This window comes from Otolemur garnettii, unplaced genomic scaffold (genome assembly GCF_000181295.1).
Source record: "Otolemur garnettii isolate 467f Iridium unplaced genomic scaffold, OtoGar3 scaffold00287, whole genome shotgun sequence".
Classification (NCBI taxonomy): domain Eukaryota; kingdom Metazoa; phylum Chordata; class Mammalia; order Primates; family Galagidae; genus Otolemur; species Otolemur garnettii.
Genome location: NW_003852682.1, coordinates 59,605 through 67,261, shown reverse-complemented (window position 1 = coordinate 67,261; position 7,657 = coordinate 59,605).

Here is a 7,657-nt window from a genome sequence, read left to right as displayed (position 1 = left end):
AAAAAAAAAAAGAAATATAAATTCTGAATTATAACTCTGTACAGGAAACATTTGCAATGCAGAGTGGAAAATAGGGAAAGGAGACAAGAAACAGACTGAGAAAAAATGTAGAGGAAATAGGAGAGGAGTTGATTCTGGGAAACTAAGTTCTTGTGAGTATGAACATGCATTCCTCTACCTGAAAATGCCATTGATTGGGGTGTCACAGATTTGATTGCATATTGTGGAATATTTATGCATTTCACCTAAACACTAAATAATCAGATTATCAGACTTATATTCATCCATTGATTTCTCTTGTTAAACCTTTTTTTAATCATTATTGTGCATCATTCTCTTTTTGTCTGCAATACCTAGGTGAATTTCAATAGTAATCTTACTTTGAACACATTTTAGAGACTGAGAAATTATTAGATAGGCCAACATCAATTATGAAATGAGGAAGTCAGAAATACACTGGTACTAGAAGCTATTAAAAAATGGGAGCTGAGTTACAAGTTAGAACATCTGATGTTGCATGCCCTGTGGTAGATTCTGGGGTTAGAACAGTGTTTTTTTTTTTTTAGCCTTTTTTATCTCATGGCACACTTGAACCTATAGCTAAACTTCCACAGCACACTTAAATTATGTTGATCAAAAAGAAGAGAGTTAAAAGGAATGAAAATACTGACTGTGCTTTGAATTCTTTAGAAAATAATTTATGATTTTTTAAAATAATTTAATGATTTTAAAATAATTTAATTAATAATTTTAAAAATTTTTGTAGCACACCTAAGATCTTGTCACGGCACACCAATGGGCCGGGACACACTGGTTAAAATCAGTGGGTCATCACTGTGTTAGAGGAATCATTCACGCACGATGTACATTCACTCTGTCTTAGTACAGAAAATTATGCAGGCACAACTTAACCCCAGTGGTCTGTAAGGATATGGCAAAACTGTTTATCAGAGACACACACACACACACACACACACACATATACACGACCCCTATAAAATAGAATCCTGGAACTCTGGATCGCACAGCTAGCTGGCACTCAAGCTAATTTGTCTGACTCTAAAGTCTCTAACAATGTCTATCACGCTACACCCTTCCTCTTTTTTTTCAAATTCTTTTTTCATTTTTTTTTTTGACGGAGTGCCACTTTGTTGCCCTTGGTAGAGTGCCATGGCGTCATAGCTCACAGCAACCTCAAACTCTTGGGCTCAAAGCGATTCTCTTGCCTCAGCCTCCCTGATAGCTGGCACTACAGGTGGCTGGCCACAACGCCTGGCTATTTATTTGTTTACAGGCAGGGTCTCACTCTTGCTCAGGCTGGTCTCAAACCGCTGAGCTCAGGCAATCCACCCGCCTCAGTCTTCCAGAGTGCTAGGATTACAGGCATGAGCCACCGTGCCAGGCACTAGACCCTTTTTCATGACAAGCTATTTCAATTTAATTCAGAACCACTGCCTGTCATTACCCTGGCTTTACTTGTCTGTTGTCACACCACAGGAAAACCCTAGAATTAAAAGCTATGCCTCACTTGAAGGGCAGAGACTGTAACGGCACCCCTAGCATCTGAGCCCTTCACACTAAGTGTGGCACCCATCTCACCTGGACATGTCCTCCGTTGTTGCTGTCACATTCAGGCTGCTTATTCTTGCTGCCATATTGCAATTAATCTTCACTAAACAACTTTTAGCATTGCTGCACTGTGCCTTTGCTTGTGCTTACTTTAATTTGCACCTTAGAGCTGTGTGTGGTTATTGCTGAGCCATAAATTATTCCTCATCCTTTCTAGTGGTTTAGGTAATGTAAACCATTATAAGGTGTCCCAAAAGTCTCCCATAAAGTCAACATACATAGGGGAAATGGAAAATTGTAGGGAAATGTACCTTTTATTCATAAAATATTCATCATGAAATTTTACAAAATATTTTCTATGTTGGCCACCTCTTTGTAAAATTTTGTAATGAATATTTTGTAACTAAAGACACACTGAGGTACAATTTCCCATTTTCCCAATGCATGGAAGCTTTATGGGCAACTTTTGGAACATGCCATACTTAAAGCAAAACATATTCGACCCAGGTATTCATTTTCTATTGCTGCATAAAAACTTAACTACAAACTTAGTGGCTTGAAATTTATCATTCACAGTTTCCATAGGTCAGTTGTCTACCATGAATCAATTGAGTCCTCTGCTTTGGGCTTCACAAAATTGAAATCAAGTTGTCACCTTCATGGGTACACCTAGAATAATTTTTGATCACATGTCTAGGCACCCTGTGGCTCAGTCACGTTAACACATAAAAATGAGAATCTTGACACAGTTTGTAAATTATCCATTATATTTTAATTTCCCTTGCATCTGAAATAACCTGTTTCCCCATTTTCTTACCTATAAGATAGTCAATCATTTTACTTTGTTAGTTATATGTCAGTTAATTAACTATTAGGTTATTTGTATAAATGGGCAAAACAGTTAATTAGGCAGTTTATATTCTTCACAGCAAAAGAGAATTTTGCATGATATAGCACACAGACTTCTAATGTCTCTGAAATTTTTATTACATAGCAATCACTTTAGTAAGTTCTTTAAATACTTTACTACATTTCATCAGCAACACATCATTGGGTAGAGTCTTTATTAGCCCCATTTTCATGTGAAGATATTTCATTTGAGGCACAGTAGTTAAGAAACTTATCCTAGATGACATCTTTTAAGTGGCAGGTCCATGATTGGCTTCACAGTCAGCATTCCTGACTAATTATTGTGACCATATGATTTATCATTCAAGCCAGATGAAAGAGCATCCTATACTATTAAACAATACGCCTCCACAAGTGGCATAAAGCAGGAAGTCAAACATGCCAGGACAGTTGCTCACTCTGTTGGTGAAAATTCTTGTTTACAAATACCAGAAAGTATTTGTTCTTTCCTATACTGGCTACATTATAAAAGAAATTAATAAACTCACAGCATTTGCAGCATCGTCACCTTTCCTCCTGCTACTTACAGTATGCTTGTCAACATGCAAACAGGTGCTTGTTCCATCTTATGAAGCAATCTGTTTACCTCACTCTATCACCTATTGTGCCATTTATCTGTTCTGCTTGATTGCCAACCTCTTCTAGAGAGTTGCCTACCATTACTGTCTCCAACTCCTTTCCTCCCATTCTGTCTTAATTATACTCCTTAGTATAATTAAGGAGTATAATAAACTTAAGTTTATACACCTTTGACTAAATCACTGGTTCTCAACCTTCCTAATGCCTCCTAATGCCGCAACCCTTTAATACAGTTTCTCATGTTGTGGTGACCCGTAACCATAAAATTATTTTCATTGCTACTTCATAACTGTAATTTTGCTACTGTTATGAATTGTAATGTAAATATCTGATATGCAGGACGTATTTTCCTTGTTACAAAGGGGTCATGACCCACAGGTTGAGAACCGCTGGACTAAATGGAAACCATTCTTGTCAAGGTAACAGTGACATCAGTATTTCTAAATCAAATGATGATTTCACAGTCCTCTCCTTAATTGACCTAGCTATAATTGTGGACAGAGTGGGTCACTCCGTCTATCTTCCTTGGGTAATCAAGGAAGAATCCAACAATAATCTCACGGTTTTTCTCTGAGCTCATTAATTAGAACTCTTCAGGCTCCTTGGCTGGTTCTCCTCTTTTCCTTGTGATGTCTTGTCATCGAAGTGCCTTAGAACTCAACCCTTGGTCTCTTTTTTCTACCTAAACTTGCTCTTTTGGTGATCTTATCCACCAATGGGACTTTATGTATCATCTATGCCCTCATTTCTTTTCAATTTGGATATTCAATATAACCTCCCCAGTCTATTTCCAGTTGCCCCCTTGGCAAGTCCACATGCATATCTAATAAACATTGTGATTTTAACCATGTAAAAACCTGAATTTCTTATTTCACCCCCATCATTGCATCTACTTGCCTCTTCCTCACCTCAGTTAACATTAACTTTATCTCTCTAGATGCCTACTTAGGAACATTGGTGTCAATCTTGGCATTAAATCTGTTCAGAAAGCCTGTTGCATCCAGGTTCTAAATGTATTGAGAATGTGAGCAATTGTGCCTCTTCCACTGTACCACTTGATTCTAAGTCACTACAGTTTCTTGCCTGAATTACTGCAATAATGTTCTTACTGGTTTATCTTCCTATAACTTTTTCTTGAACATTTAATCTCATCACAGCAGCCCAAGTTATCCTTTTAAGACCTAAGTTGGATCCTGCCACTCCTCTGAATTTTTCTCTATCTCACTGAGAAAAAACAATCAAACTATTTACATGGACTGCAAGTTCCTATGCGATTGATATTCTGTTACTTCTCTAAAAGCCCACTACCCACCCACTAGATTGTCCACTTCTACCTTAACTATAATGGTCATACTTTTCACTTGAAGGCTTTTGCATTGGCTGTTCTCTGTCCCTTAATGTATTTAGTGGCTCATATCATCAACTCTTTTAAGTGTTTGCTCAAATATTACCTTCTGAGGGATGCCTATCCTGACATGTAAAAAAAAGAAAATCCAACTATTTAGCATTCCAACATTTTTTTAACTTGCTCTAATTTTTCACTATACCATTATAATCTTCTAACATACAGTATAATTGAATTACTTATTTTATTTATTGTTTGTATAATTGCATGAACATATGGGTTCCACAAGGGCAGGGGCAGTCATCTATTGTGTTTACCATATTATCTCTAGGGCCAATAATAGTGCCTGGCACTTAGTTATTTTCCATTAAATATTTGTCTATTTTCAAAATAGACTATAAGTCAAAAGTAGGTAGATTGTAGGCATTGGGTACTCTAACACGGTGATATCATCAAAGGGTGAGATTCCTTACTTCTAATTTCTCTACAGTCCTTGATGTCCTCATCACACTGTCCCAACATGGCTGCAGCAGTTTCAGGCCTCTGATCTAGGCATAGTAAGTGATATTTACAAGCAGAAAGGGAAGATATCTTCCAGTGTCCTTTTTCTATGAGACAGGAAACTATGTCACAGTACCAGAAGATATCCTCACCATCCACCCCAGCATATAGGACTGAACTTGGTGACATGACCAATCCAAATCCAGTGATTATCAAGGATATTAGGATCACCATGACTGTCTGAGATGAATAGGGGATAGAATGGATATCAGGGAATCAACCATAATGTCCCCTGAAACACATCAGTGTACCAATGTGAGTGTGTGTGTGTGTGACTGAAAAGGGGCTTATTTCTGGTACAAAATTATTATAGAGTAAAAATAAACAGATGATGACGATTCAGGTTTAAGAAGATGGGGGAAAGCTGACATCTCGTCTATAAATTTTATCTGTTTACTTCTGGCTAACAACATCCAAATGCTCATCTCACACTCCTTTTAAACATTTGTTTAAAAAATAAGAATAAAAACCATTAATTAAAGTTAACTTTTACTGAGTATTCACTCTGTCCAAGTTATTGCTCAAAATATAGGTAATTCTTTGGCAATGGAACCATTAATACTCAAAGTCGCTTGGTAGAGACTTCTTTTACCCCCACAATACATATATGGGCATTACCAGTATTTACTTTTATCATGACCAGCAAACCCTTTTCTGCTTGATACATTTTTCATGTAGCCATATTCAAATATTTGTGTTCCTCTGACCTGGGACTAAGCCTGTTCTTGTTTTGTTGGTTTCAGTTTAAAGTGAATAAAACATATATACAAGCATAAAATAATGAAGTGAAAACCTATAGAACTACAACCCGCAACAGTAATATCAAATATAGTTACAAACCCAGACTCCACTATGCCCCCCTCTTTGACCACAACCTCAATAGAGTTATCAAACATCCTGCTCATTGTTTAGAATCTCTTTCTTACAGCTTATTATAACTTTGCCATCTATGCAAACCACTCTAAAATATCTATTTTAGAGTTTTTTTTGGGGGGTTGCAGTTTTTGGCTGGGGCTGAGTTTGAACCTGCCACCTTTGGTACATGGTGCCGGTGCCTCACTCCTTTGAGCCACACACAGGCGCCACACTATTTTAGAGTTTTTACTTTTTGCTTTATGACATCACATCTCTCTTCAGACTTTTTAGTGTACACTTAAAGAACAATTATATTTAAAAAAGAATAATTACATTTACCTTTTTCTAGAGGCTTTTAGAAGTGTTTAAAAGTAAACCCTGGCTCGGCACCTATAGCTCAACCGGCTAAGGCGCCAGCCACATACACCTAAGGTGGCGGGTTCGAATCCCCAGCCCGGACCCGCCAAACAACAATGACGGCTGCAACCAAAAAATAGCCGGGCGTTGTGGCGGGCGCCTGTGGTCCCAGCTACTTGGGAGGCGGAGGCAGGAGACTCGCTTGAGCCCAGGAGTTGGAGGTTGCTGTGAGCTGTAATGCCACGGCACTCTACCCAGGGGGACAGCTTGAGGCTCTGTCTCAAAAACAAAAAAAAAAAACAAAAAAAAAGTAAACCCTCTTCCCAAGTTAAAGATGCAACAGGTATTATTTTATCATTTGGGTACATACACCTACTGTATGCTGTGTTTACACTAGGTGCTAGGGTATACACTGGAAACTAAATAGTGTGTTCTACCTTCAGTCAGACTATAGTCTCATTAAGAAGATAGTGTAAAAAAGTGTACACTGGCAGAACTGAGTACAGTTCAGGCTAATAACAAGGCCCTGGGTTTTGCTGTGAGATATTCCATGTGCCCACTCTTACTGGTTCTGTGACTCTGGAAAAGGCTCGCTACTTCTTTGAGTCTGTATTCACTATTAAAATAGAGATTTGGGCAGCGCCTGTGGCTCAAAGGAGTAAGACACCGGCCCCATATATTGGAGGTGACGGGTTCAAACCTGGCCCCCGCTAGAAACTGCAAAAAATTAAAAAATAGAGATTTAAGATCTGTTCTTCAGGGGTTTATGTGTGGTATAAGTGGTAGATACTATTAACATGACACCTTTGTTCCTCAGACAGAAGTGTGAAAGCAATTAAATTCTCTCTGAACACTAATACATGTGCAAATCTCGTGACCTTTGTACATACTACATTGTAATGTGAGGATGTTTCACCCCCAGGAACTCATTCAGCTAGGTGGAATGTCAAAATAAAGAACCTAAATATGAAGATCAGAAATACTGAGATTGAGAGTCAGGAAAAAAGCTGCTTCAAAAAACATATAAAGGCTCAGTGTTCATAGCTCAGTGGTTAGGGCACCGGCCACATATACCAAGGCAGGCGGTTCAAACCCGGCCAGGGCCAGCTAAACAACAATGACAACTGCACCAAAAATATAGCTGAGCATTGTGGTGGGCACCTGTAGTCCCAGCGACTTGGAGGGCTGAGGCAAGAGAATTGCTTAAGCCCAAGAGTTTGAGGTTACTGTGAGCTGTGATGCCATGGCACTCTACTGAGGGCAACACAATAAGACTCTGTCTCAAGAAGAGTCTGGCTTATAGTAGGCACTTCAGTAACATGGTTAGATCTGAGTCCTTGGAGCCAGAAACATCTAAGCTAGCAAAGTCCTTTAAAAACACATAACAACGCCTGTGGTCCCAGCTACTTGGGAGGCGGAGGCAGGAGACTCGCTTGAGCCCAGGAGTTGGAGGTTGCTGTGAGCTGTAATGCCACGGCACGC